The sequence below is a fragment of the Nicotiana tabacum genome, chromosome 2 (assembly GCF_000715075.1).
Source record: "Nicotiana tabacum cultivar K326 chromosome 2, ASM71507v2, whole genome shotgun sequence".
NCBI lineage: Eukaryota > Viridiplantae > Streptophyta > Magnoliopsida > Solanales > Solanaceae > Nicotiana > Nicotiana tabacum.
Genome location: NC_134081.1, coordinates 74,830,505 through 74,845,155, shown reverse-complemented (window position 1 = coordinate 74,845,155; position 14,651 = coordinate 74,830,505).

The window sequence follows — 14,651 nt, the reverse complement described above, 5'->3', positions numbered from 1 at the left end:
GCATGACATTATAAATTTTTCATGATGCACAAAGCTATTCAGAATTACAGGTTTTGTTCTTTACTCCATGTTTCTTTCATGTCTTTTATATACTACTTTCATGCCTTACATATTCGGTACTTTATTTGTACTGATGTCTCTTTTGTGTGGGGATGTTGTATTTCATACCCGCAGGTCCCGGTAGACAGGTTGAGAGTTCTCCTAGTAGGCTATCAGCTCAGCAAAATGTGTTTGTACACTCTACTTTCTCCAAAGTTGCCTATTTGGTCAGTATGATTTAGACATGTATTGATTGGTATGGCGGGGACCTGTCCCGATCTTTATGATATTTATGTACTCATAGAGGCTTGTAGACAAATGTCATATATATGGATACTTGTATGGCCTTATCGGCCTATGTTTTGAGTATACAAATGATCATGTCGGCCTTATAGGCGCGTATGTCACATGTATAAGTTTATATATCATGTTGAGTCATCCTATGTCTATTATTCCCTTATGTTTTATTCCCGTTATCTCATGACGACCATTCTGGCCCACTTACCCATGATGGTATGATAAGAAAGATATGTTACGTTGGTACTCGGTTGTGTAAGGCACCAGGTGACCATCGCGGCCCTGCGGTCTGGGTCGTGACCGATATGGTATTAGAGCAGTTATGTCCTAGGGAGTCTACAAGTCGTGTCTACATGGCATTTAGGACTGTCACTCTTTCTTCTTACTCTAGATCATGTGGTAGAGCTTAGTTGTAAGAAATTCAAACTCCTAAATTCTATTTTATTCGTTATACAATGACATCTACATCCAGAAAGACAGTTGGTAAGAGATTGAATGTGGTTGTGGATGAGTTGAGTTAGAGGACCTTGATTTTGCATCATGCTTATGATGAGTAAATGTAAGGTCTTCAGTAGATTATGTGTGTACTACGATGTGTAAGCTTCTTGATAAGGAGCTCCAAGGCATGAATATCTATCCACCTCATACCTATGGTAAAAAGCAATGAGAGAAGCAGAAGGTATTTACAAGTTTCAACAAGTAAAAGAAGTTAGGTGAATAAGGATATGGGTACCTAGTTAGCGAAGATTATTTGTATTTACAATTCATGTAGAGAAATATAAGCATTCTGATATCGGTAAATTAAAATATGACAGGACTACAGATTCTATAGTCAAGTGAAGGAAAAGACAAGAAGTTACAGGCCTCGAGACAATAAAAGAGTATAAGCCATAAAGTCATGTCCCCATTTCGAGAAATGAGTTGGTGACTCGTACGTGATTACCATAAGGAAAAGTTAGACCCTCGGAGTAATAGAAATTAGTATAGGATAGTGAATAAGATAAACTAGACATAAATTCGGGACTAAAGGATTTGATAATAGTCGACATCGTGAGAATTTCAGAGATCACTTTCGGCATAATAGAATGGACAACAAAAGAATAACCTTTAAAGGTCATTAAGGAAGACGCTTCCCTAAAGCAAGAACTGAGAGAAGAGTTAAGTTTAAGGGACTAAGTGTGCCGGTCACACTAGGTGTTACCTTCATGCGTATGAAATTCAGTTATCCATGGTACAAAAAGGTTACCACAAGGCAAGTAAAAGTTCGCGAAAATATGAAAAGACGCCAAAGATGAAGAGGTAAAAAATTTATAGGTAAATCTCCATAGCATTAAATGTTAGTACTCCCCTAAAGGGGGAAAATAATATGATATGGTATTAAGTCGGAGTTATGTGGTGCAGATAACTGTGGAATAGTAAAGGAAGAATGTGGTAGAAAGGCAAAAGGAATGAGATTGCATTTATTCAGATCCTACGGATATGATACGACTCCAGAAAATTATGTAAGCATGATGACGGGGAGAGGCAGTAAGGGTTTCGTCGCTAGATGTTATTGATAAATAAGTGCAAATGAACATTTGATACATAAAGAGCTAGTATGCGGGGTAAGTTAAGACAAAGGATACAACCCAAGAGAGATTACGCAGAATATAGATATAAGAATGGACCAACGAGTAGTTAGTAGTTGATTCAGGAAGAGCCTAGTCATGGCTAGATAAGAGGATATAGACAAATCAGCAAATTGTGCAAGATAAACGTAGTGAACCCCAACATAGTGAATTCAGTCTCGCAGATATGATGTCGTAACCCTTGAGAAATATTCAAATAGGAGTTGGGGTAATTATAGGTACCGTATAAGTATTATGGAAATAAAAGAAAGTGCCACTGGGAAGACAGTCAAAAATTTCAATTCAGAAGCAACCTTATGAGTGCAAGGACGCGGAGGTAAGTAATGAAGGATAATTATAGGCGAGTAAGAATATCAAAAATTCTTTCGAGTATACGATGTAATAAGCTTGCAGCTTTACAGGTGTCAAATGGTCCCCCCCAAAGTCTACAAAGAAAGACTAGCTGAGGTAATAAGGAAGAAGGCTTCAACTTAAGCATAGTGACATAAAGAAAAAAATGGTCCTGTAATAACAGTCTCACTACAACATTGTATGCACTCCATAAGAAAGTTTCACCTATCGTAGCTAATGAACGGGAAGAAAAAAAATCAAAAGTTGATATTTGATATCATATGAGATTACAGGAGATGGAGTCCTCAGATATCGAGGTCGGTTATGTGTTCCTAATGTGGCAGGGTTACGCCAACAGGTTATGGGAGAAGCTCACTATTCTCGTTATTCTATTCATCCACGAGCGACAAAGATGTATCATGATATCAAGGGAATATACTGGTGGGACAGAATGAAGAAGGATATAGCAGAGTTTGTTGCTCAATGCCCTAATTGTTAGCACGTTAAGATTGAGCGTCAGAAACCCGATGGATTATTGCAGGCTATAGAGATTCCGACTTGGAAATGGGAAGTGATTAATATGAATTTCATCATAAGCTTATCTCATACCCAACGTAAGTTTGATTCTATATAGGTTATTGTTGATAGACTTACAAAATCAACTCATTTTCCGCCTGTCAGGACTACATATTCAGCAGAGGATTATGCAAGGCTTTACATTAAGGAGATAATACTACTTCACGCTGTCCCTATATCTATTATCGAAGATAGAGGTGCTCAGTTTATAGCTAATTTCTGGAGGTCCTTCCAAAAAGGATTGGGGACTCAAGTAAGTCTTAGTACAACATTTCATCCCCGGACAAATAGTTGATGTTTGGCAATAATTTCATATTTTTAGTGCATTACTTACCTTATATTTTGATGCTTTAATGCTAAACTGCATTTTATTTTATGTGTAGGTACGTTAAAGACGAAATTGGGAGCAAAGTACAGATTTTATGTGTAGTTTATACACTACAAGAATGGTTCATGATCATTTATTGATTGAAAATATTATAATGATATTACAGAGCAATGATTGAAGAGAAAAATCAAAAGAAGATGAAAAGAACAATTGAAAAAGAAACAAAGAACGTGAAACGGAAAGATAAGGAAATAGAAGGAAAACTAAAGCAAAGCAAATCAACATTTTAAACGAAGCAGAAACAAAGCAGGCGACGAGAGCCTTGTTGCTCGCTATAGAGCAGATGAGGCGAGGCATTTTGCTCGCTATAGAGCTGGCGCTGTGAGGGATATAGCGAGAGGAGGCGCGCTGGAGAGGTTGCGCAACGATGCTTGTCACGAGGTGTTCGCGTTTAAAGTTATTTTGTCTCCTTTTTTGTTTTGGACTTAGTTATTTTTGTCTAGGTCTTTTTCCTATACATATAAATAGTCATTAAACACCATTTTAAGGGGGGATTTCAGGACTTTAAATAAAGGGAGAGCACAGAGCCGTCGTGGAGGCCGAAATTCATCAGATTCCATCTTTCTTCCATCAAACTTAGTAATCTTTACTTTTTTCTTGATGATTTATTGTTTTGCTACCATGACTATGTGGAGCTAAATTTCGCGTTCTAGGGTTGTGGTTGTCATGAATATTGAAGTTTATTAATTATATTATTGTTAATTCGAGTTATCGTCTTTAGTTGTTTCTCTAATTTTGTGCATAATTGCTTAATTATTTGGCCAGCAGTTGAGTTTTATTTACTATCTATGCTATGCTTAGGAAAGCCGTATTTAGATTAGAGTAGAATTGGAGAGAGCTTGTTTCTGAACCCATGGCTCGGGGAAAGATTCCGCGATTAGGATAGGAATATACCTAACAGTCTTGCTTAGTTGAATACCGTATTATATTCATTCATGATAAATTCAAGACCATTGGAATATAGGGTTGATATATTATGGATAGACGGATATTATTGTAGAAATATTCTATTTATATAAACAATCCAATCTCCCTTGGTTACGTGTTTGGATTTTGCAATAGTAGTTGTAATAAAAAAGTTAAACTTTTGGTCATCTTGGACAGTAAGTTAATTTTAGTTTGCTTAGTTGACAATTGATCTAAGTCTCTGTGGGTTCGACATCCGACTTTTGAGTCACTTTATTACTTGACAGCCACGTATACTTGCGTGTACTTGGGGAACCAACAAGTTTTTGGCGCCGTTTTCGAGGACTTAGTTATTAATTGTTTATCTAAGTTTAGCTTTTAGTTGATTTTTGTTCAAGTTTTTAATTTTCTTATTTAGTTAGTATTCTTTGTTTTTAAACTTATTTTCACATGGCATCTTGGAATGAAAATTATTCGAATGATGGTTATTCTTACTATGATGATCCTTGTCCATATTGTGGAGGACCCCACTGGTGAAAAAATTGTCAAAATATTCCCGAGAGTGAGTTCGGTGCACCATCTCAATCTTATGAGTGGAATATTTATAGTATGTGTGGTGGTCAAGGTGTCCATTGGAATGACTGTCCTAATTGTTTTTATCCTTCTTCGAGCCCTTATTGTGATGTTTCTAATAACGTTTGTGAGTTTAATAGGAACAAAGTGGAGAATGTGGAATATGATTCTCAGACTATGGACCTGTTGAGGCAAATAATGGAGCAAACTCAATTTTTAATGGAGCAAACTCATGAACGTCGAAAAGAGATGGAAAATCTCAAGGCCACAATGAAGAGAATGAAGGCCAAAGTAGAAGAATGGGTTGAAACATTCGATGATCAACAAGCTGCAACCTTAGTTGATAGTCAGGAAGAGCTTAAAATTGGAGAATAGAGTGAGTTCCAGCAAGAGGAAAATTTTGAAGAAGATGAGATTTTGAGCCAAACTTGGCTAATGGAACAAGCTGAACGATTAGAAATATATGAAGCTCAACATGAGAAAATTACAGATGGGATAAAAGACTTAATAAAAGGAAGAGCTGAACTGGGACAAGAGATCAAAAAATTTGGCACTACTATTCACGACTTGGAAGCTCAATTGAATGCAAAGGTTATTGCATCTAACGCCCAACAATTTAATGATGAGTTGTGTGAAAATGAAAAAAAATTTCTAGACCAAATCGAGGAGCTAAAACGAGAATACCAAGCATTAGATCATATTTTTCTTGAGGATGCCAATGCTGAGAGGAGTGTTCTAAAGTCATGTGAGTAAGTAGATAATATTATATTTGAAGATGCTAGTGTGTGTACATATGGGGATGTAAAGAGTAATACAATTCTAGAGTTAGGACGTATTGATCCTCATTCTATACATTTTTCAACATTGTGTTTGGATTATGACATGGAAATCGAGTCATCTGAGCCTTTGGAGGAGCCATTGGACGAGGAACGGGGTGCCTATATTCTTGAATTTGTTGTGCCAAAAAGCAAAAATTACATTTCTCATCTAAAGGTCAAGAGATGTAGAGTGAAAATTTTATTGCTTGGCCTGGTTTTCTTTTAGCCTTACTGACAGAGTATAGCCACAGACTGGATGCCCTATTGGGGGCTCAATTCATAAGTTCGAGATGAAGACAAAAAGTGCTACAAGTCGTGCCGTGATGTTAAATCAGGCGCTTGTTGGGAGGCAACTCAGCTTTATTGCTGTCTTTTATTTTTATTTTTATCTTATTATTGTTGTAATGTTTGATTTTGTTTTGTAGGATTATAAGCATAGGAGGCAAAGCCATTGGAATAGTGCAAAAACGAGCTAGATGGTGAGAACTAAGTATGGAGTGACCACACAAAGGACCATGCCTGGGGGAAGTATGAGTACCCGTGAGCCGCTATTGCTTCGGCCTTTGGCCTTTTAGGGAGTTTCTTGTCCACCCTCGTTATTATTTTGCTTTATTTGTGCATTGGGCACATTGCACTCCTTTAAGTGTGAGGTGGGAGAATTTCTCTAGATAATTAGTAGTAGTATGTTAGAAAATGTTAACTTCTTATTTTGATTTTAGCTTCTTATTTTTGTTTTCGTAGTTGTGTAGTATTTTAGTAGCTTAATTTATTTTTTTAAGATGTGGAAAATAAGAAGAAAAAAATCGAAAAAGGTAGAAAAATTAGACTTTTCCCGAGATGGATCTCCTAGACAGATTTCTTGAGGGATTGAAGTCTAAACAAAAATCCAAAAATATGTCTTTTAGCTTTCCTTAGGTAGTAATAATCCCCTGTGATTTTTCTTTGTACCTCAGTTCTTTTACATGGGATGTAGTTTGAACATGGTAGTAGTTTTTCCTTTTATTTTTTTTATTTTTAGAGTAGATTAGAAATTAGGGAATAAATAGAGGAAGAAAGATGAGATTCCTAGGCGCCCTTGACTTTTTTGATAGTAGCATATTTAGGCTTTGGCATGCGTAGTATCTTCCCTATGTGCTAAAAGTGCTTTTGATGCCTTGGTTATTTGGATAGCATGTTTTGTGACGCTTATGTCTCATTTTCTTGACTTATGTTCACTTTGTGCTTAATGCTTAACATCTCGTGGCTCCGTGAATACTTGCATTAGTTTGAGAGTGGGAATGAAACCGTCCTTAGTGAGTCATGTGTCATGTATGGTGAGATTTTTGTATAGTCCATGTTATTGTGCTTGTGTCTAGAACTTGCCCGGTATGTGAGTCGAAGCGAAATTTTAGGTGATACTCGGTTTAAAAAATGATTTTAGGCTATCTTTGTTCTTTTTGAGTTTAATGCTCATCATAAATAAAATCTATCCCTAGTTAACCTCTTTGAGCCTATATGTTGTTATTTGGCACCCACATTACAAGCTTATACCCCTTTTTATTCTTAATTGACTTTATTTTGATCTTTTACCTCTTAAGGCACTTTAATTATAAAATGAGCGCTAAAAGAAGTAAGAAGGGACTAAGTGTGGGGTGACTTTTGAGTGAAATCAATAAAATAAAGAAGGGTGCACTTATTTTGTAAAATAATACACCACTAGCGAAAATTGATAAAGAAAAAAAAGAAGAAAAATCTAAAAAAAGAAAAAGAAAAAAATAGTAGATGAATTGATATTTTGTTCTTGCTAGTGGAAATGAATTAAAGTAGTGCTTAAAGAAAGAGGGAACATTGTTAGGGATAATTTTAGTTGTGAAATTAAAATTGCGATAGAAGAATTTGCGCTTACAGTTGATTTGTGATGTGTTGAAGTGCTTAGGAGGGTTAGCCATTATTCCTAAATATATTATTCCCGTCCCTTAGCCCACATTACAACCATAAAAAAAGTCCTAATTGATTTTAGACTGAGTGAGCCTGCATTAGTAGAGATTTACATTAAGGGCAAGCCTATGGTACCAATTGCATGCATGTGACTTCTTTTGTGAGAGTGAGAGATTTTATTCGATGTATGTGAGTTCTTAAATTATATTTGATCATATAATTCGAATGTGTGGATTCAACTTACTCTCTTGTTCTTGTTGTGAGGGCACATGGTTTCACGAGGGATTTGTAACGTTATTAGACTTCTCTATGTTGAGTGTTTAAGCTATGAGTGCATTGTGACATTTAGTTGATTTTTGAGGCTAGGAGTATGAGCATGTTGTATTTGTTGTGAATACTAGTGAAGTATGGCATAAGAAAAGGGAAGTGTATATGATTGCACATGCTAAAGTTTAATTGTTTCTATAAACCATGGTCATTGGTGTAGTGTGCCTAAATTGTGTAAAAATAAAGTGCTCAAGGATAGTGTGAATTGTTGGTTGGCTCGAGGACAAGCAACGTTTAAGTGTGGGGTAGTGATGTTTGGCTATAATTCCATATTTTTAGGGCATTACTTACCTTATATTTTGGTACTTTAATTCTAAACTACATTATATTTGTGCTTAATTGAGTTTATTTTATGTGTAGGTACGTTGAAAATAAAATTGGGAGCAAAGTAGAGATTTTATGTGTAGTTTATACACTACAAGAATGGTTCATGATCATTTATTGATTGGAAATATTATAATGATATTATGGAGCAATGATTGCAAAGACAAATCAAAAGAACATGAAAAAAACAATTGAAAAAGAAATTAAAAAAAAACGTGAAACGAAAAGATAAGGAAACAGAAGAAAAACTGAAGCAAAGCAAATCAACATTTTAAACGAAGCAGAAACAAAGAAGGCGACACGAGCCTTGTTGCTCGCTATAGAGAAGGCGAGGCGAGGCATTTTGCTCGCTATAGAGATGGCGCCGTGAGGGATATAGCGAGAGGAGGCGCGCTGGAGAGGTTGCGCCGCGAGGCCTGTCACGAGGTGTTCGCGTTTAAAGTTATTTTGTCTCCTTTTTTGTTTTGGACTTAGTTATTTTCATCTAAGTCTTTTTTTCTACACATATAAATAGTCATTAAACACCATTTTAAGGGGAATTTTGGGACTTTAGACAAAGAGAGAGCACGAAGCTACCGTGGAGGCCGAAATTCATCAGATTCCATCTTTCTTTTATCAAACTTAGTAATCTTTACTTTTTTCTTGATGATTTGTTATTTTACTACCATGGCTACGTGGAGCTAAATTCCGTATTCTAGGGTTGTGGTTGTCATGAATATTGAAGTTTATTAATTATATTACCGTTAATTCAAATTATCATCTTTGGTTGTTTCTCTAATTATGTGCATAATTGCTTAATTGTTTGGCCAGTAATTGAGTTCTATTTACTATCTATGCTATGCTTGGGAAAGTCGTGTTTAGATTAGAGTAGAATTGGAGAGAGCTTGTTTCTGAACCCGTGACTCAGGAAAAGATTTCGCGGTTAGGATAGAAATATACGTAACAGTCTTGCTTAGTTGAATATCGTATTATATTCATTCATGATAGATTCAAGACCATAGGAATATAGGACTGATATATTATGGATAGACGAATAGTATTGTGGTAACATGTTATTTATATAAACGATCCGGTCAACTAGCAATCATAGATAATTCGGATTAACAGGTGTAATTACGAACTCAATAGGATTGATAAACCGACCACAACCCTGGAATCTATATCTCCCTTGGTTACGTGTTTGAATTTTGCAATAGTAGTTGTAATAGAATAGTTAAACTTTTGATCATCTTGGACAGTAAGTTAATTTTAGTTTGCTTAGTTGAAAATTGATCTAAGTCTCTGTGGGTTCGACATCCGACTTTCGAGTCACTTTATTACTTGACGACCACGTATACTTGCGTGTACTTGGGGAACCAATAATAGTGAGGTGGAACGAACTATTCAGACACTGGAGGATATGTTACGGGCTTTTGTGATGGACTTCAGTGGTAGCTGGGATGATCATCTTCCACTTATTGAGTTCGCATATAATAATAGCTATCATTCAAGCATCCAGATGGCTCCATATGAAGCTCTTTACGGACGGACGTGTAGGTCACCTATCGAATGGTTCGAGGTTGGGGAAACTAAGTTAGTAGGACCAGAGTTGGTACAACATACAGTTGAGAAGATTATATGGGAAAGGCTATTAGCAGCTCAGAGTCGTCAGAAGTCCTATGAGATAATCGACGACAAAACTTGGAGTTTCAGGTAGATGACTGGGTATTCCTAAAGGTATCATCGACGAAAGGCATTATGAGATTCGGTAAGAAAGGAAAGCTTAGCCCTAGGTACATTGAACCTTATAAGATCATACGCAGAGTAGGCCAGGTAGTACATGAGTTAGACTTGCCTTCGAACTTGGAGTCAGTACATCCAATTTTTCACGTGTCTATGTTCCACAAGTGTATTGGATATCCTTCTAGAGTCATTCCAGTTGACGATGTTTAGGTCACAGAGCAACTATCATATGAGGAAGCTCCCATTGCTATACTAGACAAATAAGTTTGGAGATTGAGAACTAAGGACTTAGTTTCAGTTAAAGTACTTTGGAGGAATGTGGAGGAGATGACTTGGGAAGCTGAAGAAGACATGAATTCTAGGTATCCTCACTTGTTTCCGCTTTCGGAGGAGGATCAGACTAAGACATCACAACCTTTAGGTACGTATATGGTATTTGATGCTTATGTTAGTTATTATCATTGGTCGGGTAAGGCCATTGGTGTTATTGATGATTGTGGCCCTGTGTGGCTTTGTGTAGTTGGGTTTTCTATCTGATAGGTTGGAAGTAGAACTGTTATAGAGGAGACTCTGCCAAATATTTCTAAAGATCTCTGGGAGTTTAACATTCGATGACGAATGTTTCTAGGGGGGGGATTGTTTCACCCTGTGCATCCCAAAGTGATGTATAATGAATATGAGACTTGTTAATCATGATTTAAATAGGTTTAAATTCATAATATGACTATATATGATGTTGGTATAGAAAATATAAAGTTTGGGAAAAGTCGGATTTAAGTTGCGGAAAAACCGATAAAGGATTTGCCTTGTAACAAAGCTTTTTGAGAAATACATTTAGTTTGCTATATTGGGCCTCTTTTGGGAAATATTATATATAAAATTGAAGGTCTTGTAATGTAATTTCCAATGCTCTTAACCGTTCATTCATATGACATCCAGATAAAAAGATATAAGCATCGGAAGATGGGCTAATGAGAGGGTGCCAAGCTAGCACCTCTTTGACTTTTCCAAATTTGATATATATAAGTCTTAGGCCGTGTTTATCTTTATTTTACCATATAACACGACTTGAGAACATCTATAAACATATCTATAAGCTCTCTTCTAGGGTTTCAAAGGAGATTCACATCCCGGGTACGAAATCAAGAAGCGATAACATTAAAACGATCCCTACGACGTAAGTAGCGCTATATCGCCTCTCTTTTTCTTTATTGTTTGAGTTTTGGAAGGTACTTAATAGTTAAGAAAACTTGTTCTTTTTGTATTTAATCTTTAAATATCAAGGAAGGTTGATAAATTAGTTTCCTAATAGTTAGAACTCACGGGACAGTGATCGGAAGCCGTGAGTTCGACTTATTCCACTTTTAGTGGATTGTTTTGTAGTCCACTCATCTTGGCCTATTGTGCTGCTGATTTATGGTGTTTGGAAGGATAAAAAGGGCATGGATAAATGCCATATGTGATAGGGTAGTAGGTTGGTCGCTTGTCATTGCAATTTTAGGCTAATTGATTTGGTGTGTTATGGTATATTTGAGGGTTTTGTTGTATTGAAGGTCCCAAATTGCAGTTGGGTTGTTTTTGAGTTGCTGATTGCATTGTGTTTGTATCTAACCTATAGTAGGCTTGAAGGAGCAGTGAAATCAGGGGAAATGCTGCTCGTTTTATTTTAGAATCGAGTTATCATTTGATATACGTGATATACCACCGCCATCTAAGTTGTACACGTATTTCTTTGTTATAGGGTTGGCACGCTAGATGTCATAAGCTTGTTGTTGAGTTGCATTGAAGACTTGAGGTATGTTAAGGCTGTCCCTTCTTTCCCTTTGGCATGATCCATATGATACAAACGAAATAAGCAAGCACGCAACTTTCATAAATGATTCTATTCTTAGAAGTACTAGGGGTGCCTATGTCTTGATTACCCATGTGTCCTATTATTATATCTTTTATTCATGGGTATCAGAAAAATAAGTAAGTTGCTAAAGTTTATCCGAAGGCATATTGATCTTATGACATTCCGAGATATCTTATTGACTTACTTCATTATGCATTGCATCCATTTATACATGTACATTTACCCGTGACCATATGGTGTTATATACACGTATATTATATGTATATGAGATATGAGGAAAGGTTATGGCGTTATATACACACCACCACTTGATCAGCTGGTATACGTTGATGATTTCACCCATAGTGGCTGAAATGATATGATGGGATGCCCTTAGATGTTTGATGATGTTATGTACACATATACCTATGCATGGTATGACATTTATACACACATGCATGACATTATAAGTTTTTCATGATTCACAAAGCTATTCAGAATTACATGTTGAGTTCTTTACTCCATGTTTCTTTCATGTCTTTTATATACTACTTTCATGCATTACATACTCGGTACTTTATTTGTATTGACATCCCTTTTGCGTGGGGACGCTGCGTTTCATTCCCGCAGGTCCCGATAGACAGGTTGAGAGTTCTCCAAGTAGGCTATCAGCTCAGCGGAAAGTGTTTGTGCACTCCACTTTCTCCGGAGTTACCTATTTGTTCAGTATGATTTGATCATGTATTGATTAGTATGGTAGGTCCATGTCTCGACCTTTATGACATTTATGTACTCATAGAGTCTTTTAGACAAATATCATGTATATGGATACTTATATGGCCTTATCGACCTATGTTTTGAATATACAAATGATCATGTCGGCCTTATAGGACCGTATGTCACATGTATAAATTTTTATATCATATTGGGTTGTCCTATGTCTAGTATTCCCTTATGTTTATTCCCGTTATCTCATGACGGCCCTTCTGGCCCACTTACCCATGACGGTATGATAAGAAAGATATATTACATTGGTACTCGGTTGTGTAAGGCACCAGGTACCCGTCTCGGCCCTGCGGTCTGGGTTGTGACAACAAAATTCCTTAGAGACTTGAAAATCAATTGGATCACCTTTTCACCCTATCATCCGAGCTCAAATGGTTAAGCGAAATCAACGAATAGAGTGATTATACAAAATATCAAAAAGAGATTGGAAGCATCTAAAGGTAAATGGCCGAGGAACTGCGTGGAGTACTATGGGCGTACGAACAACGGCCAAATCGAGCACAGGAGAGACTCTTTTCTACCTTGTGTACAGAGCAGAAACCTTGATCCCAGTGGAAGTAGAGGAGCCTACCTTGATATATTTCCAGGAAAATGAAGAGGCAAACAACGTATCAATGTTAGTCAATTTGGATTTACTCGATGAGCGCAAGGACATGGCGCATATAAGGATGGCAACTCAAAAGCAGAGAATAGAAAGATATTATAATCGAAGAGCCAACCTATGTTATTTCAAAGTGGGATACTTGGTTCTAAGGAAAGTAACTCAAAACACCCGGGAACTCAACGCAGGGAAGCTAGGTCCAACATGGAAATGCCCTTACAGGATTTCAACTGTCACTTGGAAAGGTTCATATAAGTTGGAGAATCAAGATGGAGAAATGTAATGACCCGACTTGCCATTTTGAGAATTTACATCTCGTTCAACTATTTGAAGTTTTGAATAGCTTCATATGATGTATCATGACGTGTGTGAATCATCGGTTTTGTTTTTTAGGTGTTTAGGAATTTGTTCAGAAGGATGAAGTTCATGTTTGAAACCTTAAGTTGAAAAGGGTTGACCGGAGTTTGACTTTTATGCAAATGACTTCGGAATGGAGTTTTGATGGTTCCAATAGCCCCGTATAGTGATTTTGGACTTAGGAATGTGTATGAACATTTATTTTGAAATCCGTAGTTGAATTTGGCTTGAAATGGCGAAAGTAAGAAATTTAAGGTTTGAATGTTCATATGTTTAACCGGAAGTTGACTTTTATGATATCGAGTCCGGATTGTGATTCCGAAAATTTTAATAGCTTCGTTATGTCATTTATGACTTGTACGCAAAATTTGAGTTCATTCCACATTGATTTGATATGTTTCGGCCCGGGATTTGGAAGTTGAAAATTTAAAGTTCATTAAGTTTGAATCATGGTACGATTCGTCGTTTTGATGTTATTATGTGTAATTTGAGGCCTCGAGTAGATCCGTGTGATGTTATAGAACTTGTTGGTATATTCAGACGGGGTCCCGAGAGGCTCGGGTAAGTTTTGGATGAGGTTCAGATAACTTTTGGACTAAGTTGAAGTTCTATAGCTACTCGTTCTGGTGTTCCACACATGCGACTGGTATGGCTCAGATGCGAATAAGAAGGTGCAGAGGCGAGGAAAGTTGAGCCGGGGAGACTTCGCAGGTGCGGGAAATTTGCACGCTTCTGCGGCTTTGTAGAGACGATATTATGGTCGCATAAGGAACTGGAGCGCATAAACGATTTTGCCATTCACACCTGCGGTTGTGCAGAAGCGGACGAATGTCCGCAGGTGGGAGTATTGTGCCAAGCTGTTCTCGTATAAGCGAGATTTATACCGCTGATGCGACAAGGTGACCGCAAATGCGAGAAAAACTGGGCAGAATGCCTTAAGTTCGAAGGTTCGATATTTTTACCTATTTTTGGACGTTGGAGTTCGGATTAGGTGACTTTGGAGAGGAGTTTCACCATGAGGATTGGGGTAAGTGATTCTAACTCGGTTTTGGTTGAATTACACGAATACATTGTTATTTTTATCATTAAATTAGTGTTTTGGGTTGAAAATAGTAAAAACATTCATAGACTTTAATGGAGGATTTGAAGGTCGAGTTGTGGTCGAATTTGATTAATTTTGGTATGGTTGGACTCGTGGTTGAATGAGGGTTCGGATTTTGTGAGTTTC